Here is a 20,090-nt window from a genome sequence, read left to right on the forward strand (position 1 = left end):
GCGAATGTATTTAAAATAAGGCACACTCCTAAACGGAAACAGGATAAAATTGCCGTATAAATAATATTTTTTTAAGATGAGTAACATGGGAATTATCCCAGAAGTATTAAATTAATTTGTGCTAATTTTCATTGACATTCCCATTCTGATCACCAAATATATTTATAATATTATTATAAGTACTTACTCTCTCGGGGGGACCCTGTAACCCCTAGAGGGCGCGTCCCCTGGGTGGCGGATAGGGGAGCCCACCATATGTGTGCGTGCGTGTGCATGGTGGGGTGGTCTGAATATACTGAATAAGGACTCCTGTACCAAAAGGGCCATAAGGGGCAATCATCTTGATTGTAAGAGAAGTGGCACTTCCATGGATCCCTAGCTGGATCTATCCTCTTCTTCTTCTACTTTGAAGAAGATCCACTCACTCTAATCTTTCCTATAAGGCCTTATCAGCCAACTCTTCTTATTTTATGACCCTTGTGCTATTAGAGTACTCGAAGGCAATGGGATCTTTTCATTTCTGGCCTTACAACTATGTCCTCTCTATAAACCTTACCATAATTCTTCTATAGTCTACTCTTCCCCCCTTCAATATACCCTATTCCTCCTATGGATTTAAATTTGGAAGAAGGCTAGTTCAGAAGCCTTAAGGTAACAGCCCTACCACTGAACTATTCCATCGTCAGGCTAGTCCCCTGACATGGAGAACATAATCCTACTTGTAAGCTGACAGAAAAAGATAATCGGATTGAATCTATGGGAAACGACCCTGGAATGGAAAAGGGAAAACGAAAATGGAAACGACAAAATATAATACACATAGCCAACTGGAATGTAAGAGCAATAGCATATAAAGAAATAGAATTAGACCAATTATTAAATGAAAGAAAATTTAAAATAGCAGTAATCACTGAAACAAAAAAGAAATTAAAAGGAACTATGAGAACTGAAACTTTTAATGTGATATACAGTGGAGTCGACAGAGACCAAAGAGCACAAGCAGGAGTGTTATGATTTGGATTCATAACTCCCTTTCAAAACAGTTAAAACATTATAAATTATGGAATGAAAGAATAATAGAAGCTAGAATAAAAATAGACAGAGGCTATTTAACAATAATTGGTTTATATGCTCCAGAAGAAGGAAGAGAACAGGATAATATTGATTTTTATAATCAGCTACAAAACATATAATAAAACAAATAAAAATGATTACGTAATTTTAGCAGGAGACTTAAATGCAAGAATTGGAAACACGAAAATTAATAATAATATAGGAATACATGGAGAACATACTCGAAACAGGAATGGTTGATTGACTTTGTAGTTTATAATAAGCTAAAAATAATGAATTCCTTCTATAAACATAAAGACATACATAAATATACTTGGGCAGCAAGAGGATGGAAATCAATATTAGATTATTTTATATTTAATGAAAAGACATCAAAATTTTCACTAGATGTTAGAGTTCACAGAGGATATGAAATTAGCACTGACCACTTCCTTGTTAAAATAAAATTAAGATTACCACCTAAATGGCTACAAGTAACAAGAACAGAAAGAACATTTGAAGTACTTGTTTATAAAACTAGACTATTGAATGACACAAATGTACAATGGCTATGTGAACAAAGAATTAACCAATATCTAGATAAAATAAAACAAAATGAAGAAATAGAAATAGAATGGTTTAATGTAAAAACAGTACTGAATGCAGCAGCAAATGAAAGTCCAAAAAATTCAATAAAACGAAAAAACTGAAGATCTGGGATGATACAATCAAAGAAATAATCAAAAAGAAAAAAGAAGCCTATCACAAATGGTTAAGCAGTAAAAGATTAGAAGATGAAATAGAATATAAAAGAATAAGAGCCATAGCTAAAAGAGAAGTCAGAAAAAGACAGTGAATCATGGAATAAATTTGTTTCTAATTTAGAACATGATTTATATAAAATAAGACCCAATGTATATAAGATTTTGAAACACTTAAATGCAGATACCAAAGATAACATAAAATTAAACACCGAATTGAAATTAGAAGAATTTCTAAATTACTACACAGAACTGTGGACAGACAAATATTTTAAAAAAGACAACTGGCAAACAATTAACGAAAATGAAAAGGAAATAACTGAAGAAGAATTAGAAATCAGCCTGAAAGAAACAAGAAACGCAAACTCACCTGGAGAAGATAAGCTAGGTTCAGAACTATATAAATATGTAGGAACAAGATTCAAAGAAAGACTCTTATTATTTTTAAATAAAATTTACTCAACTGGTATCCCCGCAATAGAATGGAAAAAAGCAATTGTGATTCCTATCTTTAAGAAAGGTAATAGAGATGACCCTAAAAACTATAGAGGTATCAGTATACTAAATTCATGTTACAACATAAATAGCAGAATCTTAAATAGCAAACTAATGAAATATTCCGAAAACTTTATTCTACAAGTACAGAATGGATTTAGAAAAGGACGATCATGTATAGACCCGGCCTTTTGCCTAAAATTAATAATAGAGAAAAGAAGAGAATACAATTTAGAAACACATATTGCATTTATTGACTTTGAAAAAGCATTTGACAAAGTTAAAAGAAACATATTATTTAACATATTAAAAGAAACACAAATACCAAATAATATCCTAAAAGCTATCACAAGTATATATGAAAATAATTAAATACAAATAAGATTAAATCACGAGCTATCATATAAGAGAGAGAGAGATAAACCAAGGGGTCCGATAGGGATGCCCCTCTCAGCAACTCTTTTTAATATCTACTTAAATGAAATAATAATAAAATGGAATAAAAATTTACATCAAGGAATTAAACTTTCTCCTACAGTAAACTTAAACACTCTCCTCTTTGCAGACGACCAAATAATAATTGCAAATTCTGAAGATAAACTACAGAAAGCTATTTTAGATTTAAATGAGATATCCAAAGATTATGGTATGATAATATCAACAGAAAAATCAAAAACTATGGCCTTTAAAGGACAAGATCCTGCAAGAACTAAAATAGTAATAGATAACAAGATCTTAGAACAGGTGAATTCATTTAACTTCCTACGATGTATGATCACTTATGAAAATGAAAAAGATGTAAACGTAAAATTCGCAAAATATTTAAAAATATCAGGTATAATTAACTTGATATTTAAACCAGACCGAGTTCAAAAACAAACCAGACTAAAAGTATACAACACATTAGCCCTACCAGTCTTAATGTATGGAAGCGAAATCTGGACAATAAAACAAAAAAGATTAACAACAGCAGAAATGAAGTTTATGAGAAAAACTGCAAAGTATACTCTATTTGATCACAAAAGAAACGAAGATATTATGAAAGAATTAAACCAGGAAGCAGTAATAGAAAACATTAAAAAATATAAACATAAATGGATGGAACACGTTCAAAGAATGAAAACAGAAAGATTACCAAAACAAGCCTTAAAGTACAAGCCATTAGGAAAAAGAAAACCAGGACGTCCTCTTAAACGATTCAACGATGACCTAGGCCTAAATTCTTGATACGCATGATGATGATGATGATGATGATGATAAATGAACGCAGACTTTTTCTGATGTGTGCTGGTAGTTTTCTTCTCCTTTTGTACATCCTGGAGATCTTTGTAGGCTTGAGGTGGATGACTCACTATCTGTTCCGTCACAAACACCTTCAATAAGAGATTTCTTAATACCAAAATTAAACAAAGTGCCTCGTCTCTTATTCTTATTAGAATTTAAATCTGCAGACCTATTACTTTAAAAAAAAAAATTACGGCACTCCGGTTTCAGAACAAGCACTTACACACTGCAATACGAACTTGCGAAGAAAGTATTCAGTAGTAATAGATTTGAGAACCGGATACAGACTACCTTGATCTTCAATTTCAGTGGAAAAATTTTCTTTATACTTCCTTGCTGATTGGTCACTGACATTTGCAATACAGATGGTATTCCGTACAGTTTTGAGAACAGAGGATATGCCGCCCATTGTTGTAATCGGCTTGCAGGCAATTTTTATGATCGATCATAAACGGCGGTATTCTCTTTCCCGATTGTTGAAAGATTTCGATGTGTGAAAATCAACGATAATTCATGAATATTTCCATGTTTAAAAATATGCTGCTTGGTCACTGACATTTGCTACACAGATGTCATTTCCTTCAGTTTTGAGAACAGAGGATATGCCACGCATTGTTATAATCCGCTTGCAGGCAATGTTTATGACTCGTCATAAACAACATTTGGGAAAGCGATCCCAAATGTTAAACCTTTTAACATTTGGGAAATCGCTTTCCCAAATGTTAAAAGGTTTTGATGTGGGAAAATTAACAAATACACAGATGTTATTAGGCGTTCTGGGTCTGAGCTTTTAGACATATTCACGAATATTATTCTCCTCAGAATATTTCTACTATAAATTATTTATTCATGAAAAATGCTTAGAAAACTAAAATGACAAATTCCACACCTTCTCGCGGAACACCTATTCACCTTTCGCGGAACACTAGTGTTCCACTGAACACAGTTTGAGAAACCCTATGGTATTGGATGACCGGCGAGTCAAATTGCGTGAAATTGCCGAGACTATAGGCATTTAGTGAACCCTCTCTAAAAGGGATATTCTCCAGCAAGATCGTAAACACTCCAAAGATTATTATTATTACGTGATACCTTCAAGGAGTCCTGGGACTCAACTCAACCCTCTAACTACAGGAGGCTATCACCAGTACGTATCGGTTGTAAATTTGTGTGTGTTGTGTATAGGCACGCGCATACATAAAAACGCATTGTGTATACGACGCACCGTAAGATACATCGATTTATAAGACGTATTTGGCTTAGACGCATCTGTCGAAGCAGAGCCTTTCACAATTCTAAGCTTAAAAAAATAAGGATTAATGACAATATTATATTCTGTGAGTCATCTGTACTCGTAAAACAGTAATAAGAAGCCAACTATATGATACGCAACCCCCTTATCCGCGGGGTGTACGTTCCAAGACATCCGCGGATAGTACCGAACCCCCTACATACTGTTTCTTCCTCTACATACATACCAGTGATAAAATTTAATTTATAAATGAGGCACACAGTAAGAGATTAACAATAATAACTAATAATAAAATACAACAATTATAACAACATACTCTAATTAAAGTTATCTGAAGATGAATGGAATCTTAAGCAACCTCAGCATGTGTTTATTATTATTACTATTATTATTAAATATTTATTATTTAATAATAAATATTTAATAATAAATAAATATATATATTAATTAATCAATATATTAATTATATATTAATCCGAAAATATATTAATAATATTTTCGGACCGAGATTGACTGCGGATAAGGGGTTGGGGGAGAAATGATTTAGTGCACATAAGCATGTGTACTACACACAAAATCGCCAATATTTAAAAAATAAATAAACAACACTTGCTCTCGTGACACTATATCTTGTGTCTTCCCTTACACAAGCTCTTGTAAAGTCCTTCCGTGTTTTGTGACATCACTAAAAATAAAGTGTTTAAAATATTTTAACTTATGCGTTCGGTGTTCTTGATTTAAAAAAAAATGCAACTAACCGTAGGTTACGTCAGCTACTATTATAACGGACCTTACGTAACGTGGGATTATAGATTGTTGTTATGTTCCATCAAGTCGTTTTCAACTCCTGGTGATTCTATGAACATACATTCTCCATTCAGATCTGTCCCTGGCCATTTTCAGAATTTCCGAGCGCATTTCGGTTGCTTCTTTAACTCCATCCACCCATCGAATTCTTGTGTCTTCCTCTTCTCCTGCTTCCATCAATTTTATCAAGCATCGTCATCTTCTCCAGACTGTCATTTGCTGGCATAATATGTCCGAAGTATGACAATTTTTCCTTGATGATCATAGCTTCGAGGACGCAATCTGGCTTTATTCTGTCTATCACTGATTTATTGGTTTGCTTTGCAGTCCATGGTATTCTTAGTAAGCATCTCCAAACCCATAATTTAAATGCATCTATTGTCCTTCTTTCACTCTTTCCAACTTTCATATAGCACCACAGGGAGTACCATTGCTTTCACGATTCTGATTTTTGTTGCGAAGCTAATATCTTTATCTTTAAAGATCTTGCTTAAGTTTTCATTGCTTTCTTTCTGAATAATAATCGTCCAACTTCTTCAGTACAATAACCATCTTTATCAATTCGGGATCCTAGGAGCACAAAATTGTTAACTATTTCCTTTTTCTCCCCGTCTACTTCAAAATCATTAAGTTCATATGTTGCCATAACTTTTGTCTTTTTGAGGTTAAGTTTAAGGCCATATTTAGCACTTTCTTCGTTAACTTTCATAATAGGTTCCTCCAAATCTTCTTTGCATTCTGCTAGCAAGGTAGTATCTTCTGCATACCTCAAATTATTAAGAATTCTTCCACCAATTTTAATTCCAACTGAAGACTCCTCGAGCCCTGCCATTCTTAAAATGTATTCGCTGTACAAGTTAAACAGGTACGGAGATAAAATACACCCCTTTACCTATAGTGAAATACTCAGTTTCTCCAAGATCTGTTCGGACAGTACCTTCTTGTTCATAATAAAGATTCCTCAGAAGGATAACGAAATGCTCTGGGACTGGCATTGTTCTTAACACATTCTACAGTTTCACATGATCTACAGAATCAAAAGCCATGCTATAGTCAAGGAAACAAAGGTAGACATTCTTTTGATAATCCTGTGCTCTTTCTATTATCCATCTCACATTGGCGATTTGATTTCTTGTTCCTCTGCCTTTTCGAAATCCTGCTTTCATCTGGCATTTCTCTCTCTTCATGAGTGGTTCCAGTCTTTTCTGAATGATGTTAAGTAAAACTTTACTTGCACGAGAAATCAGTGCTATAGTTCTCTAATTTTCGCACTCTCTTGCATTGCCTTTCTTCAATAAAGATATATAAATTGATTTTTTTCATTCCCTAGGCAACGTAGTTGTGATCAAAATTCGCTGACATAGAGCTGTTAAAATTTTAATTGCCTCTTCTCCCAGGGCTTTGAGCAGCTCAATAGGTATTCTATCCCCTCCTGGTGCTTTCTTACTGGATAGCTGTTGCAGTGCTCACCTCACTTCGCTCCCCAGTGGTACTGGCTCCTGTGTATAATCCTGCTCTTCAAATTTCTCAGTAATTTTGGAGTCATTTCTGTAAAGAGCTTCTGTATACTCTTTCCATCTTTCTTTGATGTCTGCAGCTTCTGTAAGATATCCTTTGTGTTTACTTTTCAATATTTTCACCTTGGCACTAAACTTCTTTTGTCAGTTCCCTGATCTTTTTGAAAAGATCTCTTGTTTTTCCTTTCTTGTTTTGGTCTCCTATTTGTTGGCATTCCAGGTTAAGTATTTTTCCTTGTCTCTTCTGGCTTGTCGTTGAAACTCTGCACTCAAATGCCGTACTTCCTGCAAATTTCCTGTGGCCTTCATTTTCCTCCTTTCCTGAGCAGTTTTGATGGCTTCTTCTGAGAGCCATTTAAACTTCTTACAAACTGTTGGAATATTCTTCTTTGCTTCTGTTTTAATTATATCTTTAATCTCTTCCCACAGTTCATCTGGTTATCTTTCACACAAATCGAGTGTGTTGAATCTGTTCTGTATACTAATACTGTATTCAGCTGGTATATTTCCAAGGTCATATCTGATCGACATTTGTGTTGTTTTCAGTTTCCGTAATTTTACATTTATCATAGCCACTAATAATTCATGCTCTGTTCCACAGTCTGCACTTGGAAAATTCTTGACAGACAGACAGAATTGCACTTCTCCGTCTTCTTTTTCCAAGTATATAGTCCATTTGATTTCTGTATTGTCTATCAGGTGATATCCATGTGTACAATCTCCGTTTGTGCTGTTTAAAGCAGGTTCAAACTAACAAAGAATGCTTTGCACAAAACTCAACTAGTCTCTTCCATGCAGTGTTACGAATACCTAAGCCAAAACGACCCTGTTATTCCTTGTTCCGTGGTTTCTCCCACTTTTGCATTCCAATCTCCGATAAGTAGCCATAAATCTCGCTTTGGTGTTGCATCTATCACTAAGAAGTGATAGTAACTTGCCATAAAATTCTTCTATGTCTTCTTCTTCTTCTGATGCCTCTGTAGTAGGTGCATAAACCTGAATGATGGTCATATTCATTGGATGTCCAATCACTCTTAGAGAAATGATTCTGTCACTCACTGCCTAGCCATCTTTTTCCTGAGTAAGAAAGATATTCCATTTTTACTTACGACTTGAGTAATACACCATATAGTCCTCTGACTGAAAATGGCCCATTCCTGTCCATCTAACGTCTTATTCCCTCCCTCTGGAAGAATGTCACTCTTCGCCACGCAGTACGGTCTTGGTAAAGAAGAGGCTAAGTCTCTATATTGGAGATGTATTGCGCATATCTTTACCCTGGAATAATTCCCAGTAAAGAAATTATCCCTCACCCCTTACCTTATAGGTATATGCATATTATACTATATTACGTTGCATATACAGTATTTACTGTCTATGTGTGCGTGGAAAACATCAGCATATTACACAGAGCGCCCCTATCGTCCACCACCGGTACTAACACATATTCTCTGTAAATTGTATGCGTTGATTTAGAAGTTTTATTTGGTCTGCAAATAAGTTATATGAGAATAAGCGCTATGCGGTGAAATGTTATTTTCCGTATTATATTATTATTATTATTATTATTATTATTTTAACGGTGTCTCCATGGAGTCAAAAGACTCATCGCGGGAGACCCGACATTGACACACTAACCATTATTTACACAATACCTGTCATACCTCTCCTTAAATTCATTCACAGTTGAAGCATTCACAACCAGTTCTGGCAAAGCATTCCACCCATTCACAACCCTCCAAGTAAAAAATCTAGTCCTAACACCCTTGTTAACCACACTCTTACACAATCTCCAGGGATGACCCCTCGTTCTCGCACATCCTGCATTGGTCTTAAGAATATCATCAGTATCAATCCTGTAAAATCCCTTTAACAATTTAAATACCTCTATCATATCTCCTCTCCTACGTCTATCAGCTAGTTTTTGGAGCCCACAGATCATCAATCTATCCTCATAGGGAACATCCCACAGACCTGCAACAATCTTTGTAACCCTCCTCTGAATCCTTTCTACCACTTCCGCATCACCAAGAAATCCTGGCGACCAGATCTGTGCACAATAGTCCAAATGCGGCCTTATTAATGCCTTATAGAGTGGAATAATAACTTCCCTATCCCTGCTTGTTAGTGTGTTCCTCAACAACCATGTAATTTGATGTGATGTTTTGGCAATCTTAGCAATAATGCCCTTTAAACTTAAGTTCTCTGTCTACAATAACTCCCAAGTCTCTTATCTCATCAACTTCCTGCAGTTCAGTTCCGTTAATATAGTAAACAGCATGCGATTTCATCCTCCCGAAGTGCATCACCTTACACTTAGCCACGTTGAACTGACAGCCATTTACCTCAGTCCATAGCGTCAGCCTATTTAAGTCATCCTGTAAAATATCCACATCATTTGAATTGATTATCGCTCTTCCCAATTTTGCATCATCAGCAAACAAGTGGATATTTCCATTCAAGGTATTTCCAATATCATTGATGTACAAATTAAACAATAGAGGACCAAGAACTGAGCCCTGAGGTACACCACTAGTCACTTGCCTTTTCCTGGACTCAGCTCCTCCGTAAACCACTCTTTGATATCTGTCCGCCAGCCATCCTTTAATCCAAATCACCATCTTCGGATCCAAACCCATTTGCTCTAATTTATGTAACAGAGTTCCATGTGGAATCCTGTCAAAAGCCTTTGCAAAGTCAAGCAGTATCACTGAGTAAGGATTTCCTTTATCCAACTCCACTGTTACTTTATTATAGAACGTAAGCAAATTACTTAGGCAAGACCTACCTTTCACAAAACCATGTTGCCCCTTATAAAGTATCATATTGCTGTCCACCCAGTCCTGAAATATAAACCAACCGGACTTGGAAACCGTGCTCTAGAGATCATATAAAATTCTTTCATGCCACTTAGTCCTCCACTAAGCAGGGCGAAACTCTCACGTTGGAGTCACCACGCCTTAAACCACTTTACATTATGCTTTTGTTGCTAATAATATTCCATTTCACGTCATCTTTACTCCTTTACTTATTAAATTGAATAGCGTGATATTCTCTAAATATTTTATTCTTGTCATGAAAACGTTTTTAAAAGTAAAAATCAATTTTTCAGGGCACTTTTAACCGTTTGAAAAATGTAATACTTCTCTCGTAAGTAGTTGACTAACAATAGATATATCTCTAGTTTGTTATACTTATGGAGGTGGTTCCATCTAACGACAGAATTTAGAAATGAATCACGAAATGGCTTAGAATATTATTAATTCAACTAGAAAATGTCTTATTTGGTTATTATATTATATTTATTCATTAGTTTAATTTCTTAAACATTTTGGTATACTTAAAATAAACTCTTTTATTTTTGAGATTTTATTTTGCAGTTAATCAAGTCCATTTTTTTTTCTTCATTTTCTTTTCTTTCTTTCTTTCTTTTTTTTTTTTTTTTCAAAACAAAATATCTTAGTGGGTCTAAAATTTTTTTTCATTATTATTATTTTAATCCTAATCTCGAAATTTTCTGTGAAATGACAAGTTTCACCGGTAAACTATTAATCAGAACGTAAGAAGTCTTTATGGAAGCATGCCTGTTTAGCTAGGCATGCTTCCGTAAAGCTATCCCACCAAAAGAAAGATCGTTCTAGTTTCGATTCGACTTAAAGAAGTTTTTCTAGGGGACCTTTTTCAGCCGGTTTCTGAATTAATTATATTTGAAGTCAGCAAGTGGGTTCCCCTTCCGGTATAATTTTTCTGAGTTGCAAAAAACGGGATTTACCCCCCCCCCCCCAAAAAAAAAAAACTCGGACCATATAAATCACGCTATTTTAGAAAATAATACGAGTTAGAATTAGGAACACTAGATGGCGGCAGCTGTCTCTGCTGCACACTCGTCAGTCATAAACGTCTACAAATCATTGGTGGCCGTGAGTTCAACCACAGATAGAGACTTAAAGATGTTAGATGGGTGTTTTTTTTTATGTTGAAATAAAGAAACATTCCCTGCTTTAGAATGAAATATATCTACATTCCTATCGTAATTCGTGGTTCGGTTTGGTAGCAGAAGTATATAACGGTCTGGGAACTGCTTTTTTAAGTGTATAACCAACTATGGTAGTTTTACAGAGCAGCTGCCTATATTTTTTCTTTCCATTACACCGCAGGTAATATTGCGGCATTGTTTGAGAAAAACAACGTGAAAAAATTTGATTGACTTCATCTCCAAAGAAAACACACACACAGCAACAGAATATGAAGAGGGGATAAACTATTCTAACAGCTAAATTAGGTTTAAGAAAATCCACACTGCTTAACTATGACGGTCCATTTCGCTTAACATGAAATGGCATATACAGAACCAAGAGGAAAATTTGGAAGAATCGTGTTCTACGATTAGAATTATGTTATTAAGAAACTTTTCTGCCTATACAGTAGCGATGTGACAACCATACATGCACTGCGAAAACCCTTATTGTTCGGTAATATCGTAAAGGTTAACAAGAATCACAATGAGAATAATAAAAATATTCTATCGGAACAACCTTTCTTAGAGCCTGTGCAGTTCAGTGGTAGTGAGGCTTGCATTTTCTGTGCTATGCCACCCAAAGATAGATTTAAGTTCGTCTAGTTGCGTCGCTGACTAGAGGAACTTTTTCTAAGCCTATCTTCGACAGATTCCCGAGTTAGTCAATCTCTGGCACAGGCAACCGAGTTTTTTCTCCTGGAAACTCGGGTTTTTTCGTCCCGTAAACTCAAGAAAACGCATAAAACCCACATAATTTCAGACAGTAATATATCCTGTTAGGGTTAGCTACCAAGAGATAGAAGCACTTGTTTTCCCGTCTCTTCATCGGTTGCTGCTTATAATTAGTGCTAGTCATGGGCCACATCTAAAGCAATTCCCTGGATTGTATGTTTTGGAGGAGCAAGTGGACAGAGTTTTCATGTTGTTGAGGATAATTCATCAGAACAGTTGATAGTGAAGGCGAGAGATCTCATTTAAACAACATCTCGTGTTCGTATTATTATTAGACCTCCAGAGAGTTGAGGATTCATTGAGGGAAGCAATACATCACTCACACCAGCTGTCATACTTTCTCCTAAATTTTATGCTTGTAACCTTGTCAGTTACAAGCATAAAACCAATAAAATATGCTCTTAGATATTGCATCATGCCAAAGTACCTAACTTTATATTTACTAATATTGAATTGACAACCATTATCCTTTGTCCACATTTCCAGCGTGTTTGAATCATCCAGTAAATGCTAGATATATCAGCAGCATACAACTGATCTCCTGTCAGCCTCTTTCCGATATCATTAATGCATAGATTAAACAACAATGGCCCAAGGAACCACTTGTCACCTTAAATCTGACAGATTCATATCCTTCATATGCTACTTTTTTCAATAACTGTCATCCTTTGGTCGAAAAGACGTGAGGAACCTTTATCTGGTCTCTTTCGACTAAAGGTGATAATAAATTTAGTTTAATCCTTTATCTAAGTGTGAGCAAACAAAGTTTGCGCCTGAAAGTATCTTCAGGACTGGGGTAAGGTGGTACAAACACCAGGGCACTCCTTGCAAAGGTGGAGCAAGTTACCAACACTCATATCTCAGTATCTCCCATAATGCAAAACACACCTCCTTGCGGATATGTCTATCTAATGTTATGCATTAAGGGAAGGACCACAACCCAGACTAGTTTCGACCTTTATTGAGGTCTCTTCAGTGGGAGCCAGGCCCAAGTGGAGATACCAGGCAGAAGCATTAGCAGGTCATCTCTACCTATAGGAGTTGCCAAATGGTGTGCCACCCTTTTTTATAAATTACTCTGGATTTAGAGAAAGATTTTGAAAGTTTATTTTTCACTTGGTTAGAGTATAATAAATTTAGTTTAATCCTTTATCCAAGTGTGAGCAAACAAAGAGTGCGCCTGAAAGTATCTTCAGGACTGGGGTAAGGTGGTACAACACCAGGGCACTCCTTGCAAAGGTGGAGCAAGTTACCAACACTCATATCTCAGTATCTCCCATAATGCAAAACACACCTCCTTGCGGATATGTCTATCTAATGTTATGCATTAAGGGAAGGACCACAACCCAGACTAGTTTCGACCTTTATTGAGTTGGTAGCTTGCTCCACCTTTGCAAGGAGTGTCCTGGTGTTGTACCACCTTACCCCAGTCCTGAAGATACTTTCAGGTGCAAACTTTGTTTGCTCACACTTGGATAAAGGATTAAACTAAATCTATTATACTCTAACCAAGAAAAATAAACTTTCGACTAAAGGTGAGTTAGCCAGTCTCATACAGATGTTGGGGTGTTTTGTTCCCCAGAACAGACAAACCGACCCCATGAACACACGCATTTACAGACATAGGACACTCTGGGAGGCATAAGGCTAACCACCTTATCCTTGAGTTACAGTTGATTAGTCCAAGAATAGTTGAAAGGTCATGGATGCTTAAAGTGCCTGTTAGAGCACTGATAGTAGTAGTAATTATCTGTCAATCCAGTTTACGTAACAGTCTTCTATGTGGTATCTAATCAAATGCTTTAGCAAAGTCTAACAATGTTTCCATTCCCTTTATCCAACTCGGCTGTAACATTATTATAAAATATGAGCAAACTGCTAGACATGAACTCCCTTTAGTAAATCCATGTTGTTCTTTGTGAAGTATATATCTTGTTGTCTCACCCATTTCTGTATGCCAGTTCTTACCAACTACTAAAGTCTTTAGAATTACTCCAGAGATACACCCACATTAGACCAAAGCGTCCCAAACTTTTATATCCCTATTATTTTATAAATTTCAAATTTGACAGTAAAATCAGCTACATGTAAACTCATAATTCTTTTTTTTTTTATTTTTTATTAATATTCTTCTCTCTTCTGCGTGTTAGGCCTACTGGTCTGTTACAGAGCTATCTTAAACCCTTATATGTCGTACCTGTCCTCAGGATAAGCCCTATGTTTCCATTGCCCCCCCCCCCCCTAGTATATTCTATGGCTGTAGCTACTACCGGTTTGTCTACTTGCAGGAGGAAAAACCCTGCTGTCCACACCCAAGACTGGCTAACTTGGCTGTCTCAGAAAGATCCTTAAGCTCCTCACGTCAGCAATGGGAATTGAACCCAGAACACTCCTTTCCCAGCCATATGGTTGTGAAGCGCATAGCCACCAGGCTAACAGCACGGAGTTTTTTTATTAACTTAGAACTAAATATTTAAAATATATAAAATATTGCTGATGAAGAGTTATGTTACATTGTCGAATATTTTTAAAATATATTTGAAGTGTTAAAAACACAGCAAAGGATTTTGAAGATATCCCTCCAAGTTGTTTTGCATCAGTGACATGCCTTCCCCCCCCCCCCCCCCCCAAAAAAAAAACTCACGCAAATTCTCATAATTAGGAGCCTAGATACTACATAACTACAATCTAGTGAAATATTGTTCTACAGGTATACGTAGCTGGTTTATTGGGATGACTATTGTAGGTACAATGCTTAATAATGCTTGTTTTTATCAACTTTCATCAGGTTTATGCAACTTCCACCCTATGTAAGGTTGTAAACTTATAGTGTATACGTACCATAGATGGCTTAATGTTCTTATTTTATTTTTATATTTTACAATCTAAAAGCCTACTCTGAGACCAAATAGGAAATCTTTTTCCACTTAAGACTTCCAATAAGGAGAGGAGTGATCTTATACCAGGTGATAAAATTCCACTCCCCCCCACACACACACACAAATGCATTCGTAAAACACCCATGCTTGCAGCAGGACTCAATAGGACAAACTCGGTAGCATACCATATAAGCAAATAACACTAACATTTAGTCCAGAATACGTAATGAATGTTGTGCACTAGGCTTACTTCATATTAATTTGAGTTACATGTACACTATATACATTATGTTAAGCAATGTTTTAGTGAAATGTCTGACTAAATGCTTTTGAATGCCCACAAACAAATAACTGGAGTTCATGTTGATAACAACAGGAATATGCAAGATACAAGGATTCAGTTTTGTTACTCACACAGAAAGCGTCTTTTGAGAGATTATAGCATTCTTTTTAATGAGGATCTTGCTTCTGCCATTACAAATATCAACTACAGGCACTTTTTTGCAGACATTTGCAATATCTTTGTTACTTCAGACATGTCCACCAAACATTAAACGATACACAGGGTTCTTTCTGAACAGCAATCACAAAAGAAGTTAAATGCTATTTAACTATTACCAGCAGCAGCATCCTCTCCCCCTTAGATATTTTGGACATGGGATCAAATGTCATTTAAGATATCCTACTACACCAAAACATGAACAAATTAAGTTTAATAATTAAATTACAATATTATCATTGGGTTTATTGAAATTTGGTGTCTGAATCGATAATTAAGAACTTCAGAAACCCAGTTTAGAGGGTGACAAGAAAATATTTTCTTTCAAGCCTACAAATGTTCCTCTTTTATGCAAAGATGAAAGGCTATTAAGGGATATTATTGCAGCCATCAGTGAATATTTCATGTACATGGAAAAGCTAATAAACATTTTTTATGGTTCTGCACACCTATGAAGAATTGTGATGTACATTCATCGCAGTTCAAGTCTTTTGTTGTCCAAAACGATGCATATAAAACACACCGCATGTTTCAAAGAACTTTTTACTTCTTTCCATACAAGAATTATTCAACAGAATTGAGTGTTTCTTTACTAACCAGATTCTAGCATCATATTCAACTGAATTATTTTTATAAAGGGTAATATATATATCCCTTTTTATTTTATAGTCAGATTATACTTTCTCAAGAGCTCAAGAGAATATAATCTTCGGCATGAGAGCTATTAGTGAATTTAAGTTTCATTGGCCTGACAGCTGTTTTGAACTGTTGATTCTCATCAGAGACCAGGCAATTCAATTTGCCAACTTCAAAAACTCATGACCTAAAAGGTCGCTCTCTATGAAGTAGCTCCAAAACTGAATCTCTTATGAATCCCTGTACATTAGTCGAACACAACCAGAAGCAAATACTGCCACTGAGCGAAGCTCTCACTTGCCGAGGCAGCAGACAAACTTCTAGAGTGCACAGGCCTACAGCTTTCATCACAGACCAAGTAGAAACATAAGAGGTCAAAAACCCTATCAAACTGTAACAAGCATCTAATGTCATAGTTATATTGTTCATAAATGAACTCGTTAAGTGCATTTCAAGAATTACTTTTTTTTATAACTGAACTTCAGTAATAGATGGCTTTAAACCTAAAAGCCTTATACCATTAGCATATGCACATTTTTTTTTTACATAGCATGATCTGTGAACTATGATTTTCCTAAGGTGGTTTAACCTTTTTAAATAGACATTTTGTGCCATTATATTTGCTGATATATCATTAATTAGTAACACAAATTTAATACAATTCATCCAAATGAGTGAAAATTAGTGTGCTGTCTTCATTATTGATCTTTCTGTAGAGGCATAAATCCTTTCAAGATGTATTAGCATTATCTTGTGCTAACAGCCTTAAACCAAGCTGAGCTACATGAATTTTTATTCAATTCAGCTGGTTAACATTTTCTATAAAAAAAAGTAATAATACCAACCATGAGACATTTTTATTTTTTTAACTATGAAAGTAGTTTTAAAATTATGTTGATTTATCCCTAGATAGGTTATTCATATAGCCTGTAAGTTAAGTATTATTTCTTGGATTTCCCACTGTTTTAAGCAAATGTAATTAACCGGTTTTCTAACTATTTCTTTAATGAAAGTAAGTAATTTTTTTCTGAACGACACTGCCAAGGCTGAACAGTTTCACAATGCATCATTTGTGTGGGAAAGAGAGCCAGTTTCAAATCATATCTGTGATGGAAGCAACTTTATTTCTGCCTTTTCAACAGGCATAAGACAGACACAGCATTCCCCCTCCATGACACACACACACGAAGCAATTAGTATTTCTCCAATTGCAACACAAACAAATCAGTCAGTCCACAATGTATCTGACAGACACAGCAGACAATGAAGTATTAACTATCCATTACTAGCACAAGTTACTTTATGCAAGGCAATTCACAACAGGTCCTAACATGTTAATGGGTGTAATTTTTTCATGAATGAATAACAGAAATGGCCAGAGAGAAAGAGAAGAGAGAGCTATGCAAAGATTTGTTCATAGGAGACTCAACCCATCATCTGATGGATGAGAAAGAAGAATGAATAACATAGGATTAGACAGATGATGAGAATGTTTGACAAGAGAGGGACAAAGAGAATAACAGAATAGACACTGAAGACTAATGGTTAAAATAGAAGAAACATGAAGAAGCATTTGTCCAGCAGTAGATTGAAGAAATTTTGGTTGGTGATGACCAAGAAACCACATACTAAAAAGGCATTATTTAATAAAAAAAATTAATATAATATTAATTTTTTTATTAATATAAATTTAGATTTGTCATTATGTGACAAACCTAAGCAATGTGATGAAAAACCAGATTGTCTGAGAAAAAAAATCCTGCTTCCTCCATATACAATTGGCTAACTTGCCTTCAACTAAAAATGTCCCATCATTCTTATAACTACATTATGGAAGTATTGTAGGCATTTATTTATAGAAATATAAATTTCTGTTCACTTAGAATAGACTTTATATCTTTCTTAATTCAAGTATTTAAACAGTCAACTTAGCTGAATTTTTTCAAAATTAAAAATCTACATCTCAGATACTGTACATGTACTACTGTCTCTAGCACTATTGGCATAAAAGCTAATAACTACCAGTAGGAAAATTCAAAAACATATCTGCAAAATTGATTACACCCATAGAAGGCTCTTACAATTGTTTTGCATTATTCACAAAATGGTGTGCTATTTAAATACAGAGAATGAAAAACTCTAAGATAAATATATGTTTTTATTTCAAGAAGTATTACAAAGTACTAATTTATATTTCATCACAAAGAATTTTATATCTTATAACAAACATTTACAGTTTAACAACTTAAATCAACAATAAGACCATAAAGTAATATACAATAATAGCAGTTAGAACTCATTTTGACTTTATTTGATGTTAAGGTGTATCACATATATAACTGGCCTGAATATGGATAAAAGTACAAACAACTGCTTCCAAAGCTAACTTTATATACATATCTGCATTTCCAAACCATGTGTTCACGTACTACAAAAGAACTTCCCATCATACAGCTGAAATTTTCTTGAGTACTTATTTGCTGAATTTCTTGAATTCAGCAAATAAGTATTAATTATTTCTTGAATACTTATATAGTTATCATCATGGATACTTATTTGCTTTCCCCCCCAGGCTTCAGTATGTAATTAACATCCTTTGGAAATAAAAAAAATTAATAAGAAATCAATGTACTATTAATTAAGCAGATGAAGCTTCAAATTTACCAACATAACTCAGGCATACGAGATAACAATCTAAGAAAATACAATGAATTAAAAATCAGGCAATCAGATTTCATTCAAAATAATCCAAAAGGAGATGAAATGGAAGAAAATAGAACACTTTGATGGGAGAAGTAACAAAGATGAGAACCAATATATCATTGAAAAAAAAAAAAAAACCACCAGTACTTAAGAAAATATTTTCATCTTGATTACAATGCATCACTTAGCAACTCATTAATTACAGGGAGTAGCTCAGTTTCTGGATATAGGAACCATGTTCCAATAGGATAACATATAATAATAAACAGATTCCTATTAGAAAACAATAACATATCACCACAGAGGTTAAACTACGTAATATGACAGACTGTGATCCACTGGACTACCAATGAATTTTTTTTATAGGATGCAAGTAATTTTAATCACATTCAATAATTTAGGCATAAAGTAGTTATTTTAGTTTTCTTATTTCATTTGTTTTTGGATATGACCTATAAGTAGCTGATCACAAACAAATTAATGCACCAATTTTGTGTGTGTGTGTGTGTGTGTGAGAGAGAGAGAGAGAGAGTGAGTGAAGCAGGTGTTCTGATATCAACAAAATGCATGTAGCTACTAATGAGGTTGTGAGACATCTTAATGTGCATTCATTCTCATAAATACCCAAAGTTTCCACCTTTTCTTTTAAGTTAGATGCTAATTACATAGAACAAACCTCATTTTTCAGTTTAGTTGGAATTATGGCTGAGGGAGTTGTTTTGGTAGTTAACAAGAATAAAATTCACATGTTTCTGGAATCAAAAATATACAATCAGCATCATACAAGACTAGCTAATTCTAATTCACTTTCACCTGAAGAGTCCTTAAAAATGTTCTTCCTCAACAGGATTTGAACCCAGGACAAATCCTGTTGCTGTCAGTCTACTGATTAAATTTTAGGATTAATAGCTTTTTGGAGACTTGTGGTAATGATGTTCAGCCTTGAGTTGTAGCTTGTCTAGTTTATGCATAAATTTGGCTATGCAGAGTGGAATTAACTGATTCTACAGAAAACAACAATACTTAAACTAGCAGACTCTCTTATGTCAACCAATTCTGGTACAGTTATAGAGCCATGTAATTGTACCTTCATTTATACGACTCTTTAATTATCAGAATGGCAAATTGTTGCCTAGCTGTACTATGAAGACTTCGATTAGTTGATTGTTATCCCCCGTTTACCTGTCTTGCTTCCTGTGTTAGATCCTGAATGGAGAAATTTTATAAGAAATTATTCATTCAAGATTTAACAAGTCTAATAGGTCAACATAGAGAAAACTTGTACTTGAGCAGAAAAAGAAATAAGTAATAACTGTATGTAGGGCTGTAAATACTTTGATATAGAGTTATAAAGGCAATCTTATCTATTCAAAATCAAGTAAAGAATTTTAGTGTTGAATATAGTTATAAAAGGGTATTCTATGTAAAGTGAATAACTGAATAAGATGTAAACA

Source organism: Typopeltis vanoorti, chromosome 18, assembly GCF_054136105.1.
Source record: "Typopeltis vanoorti isolate ZY-2024b chromosome 18, IOZ_Tvanoo_1.0, whole genome shotgun sequence".
NCBI lineage: Eukaryota > Metazoa > Arthropoda > Arachnida > Uropygi > Thelyphonidae > Typopeltis > Typopeltis vanoorti.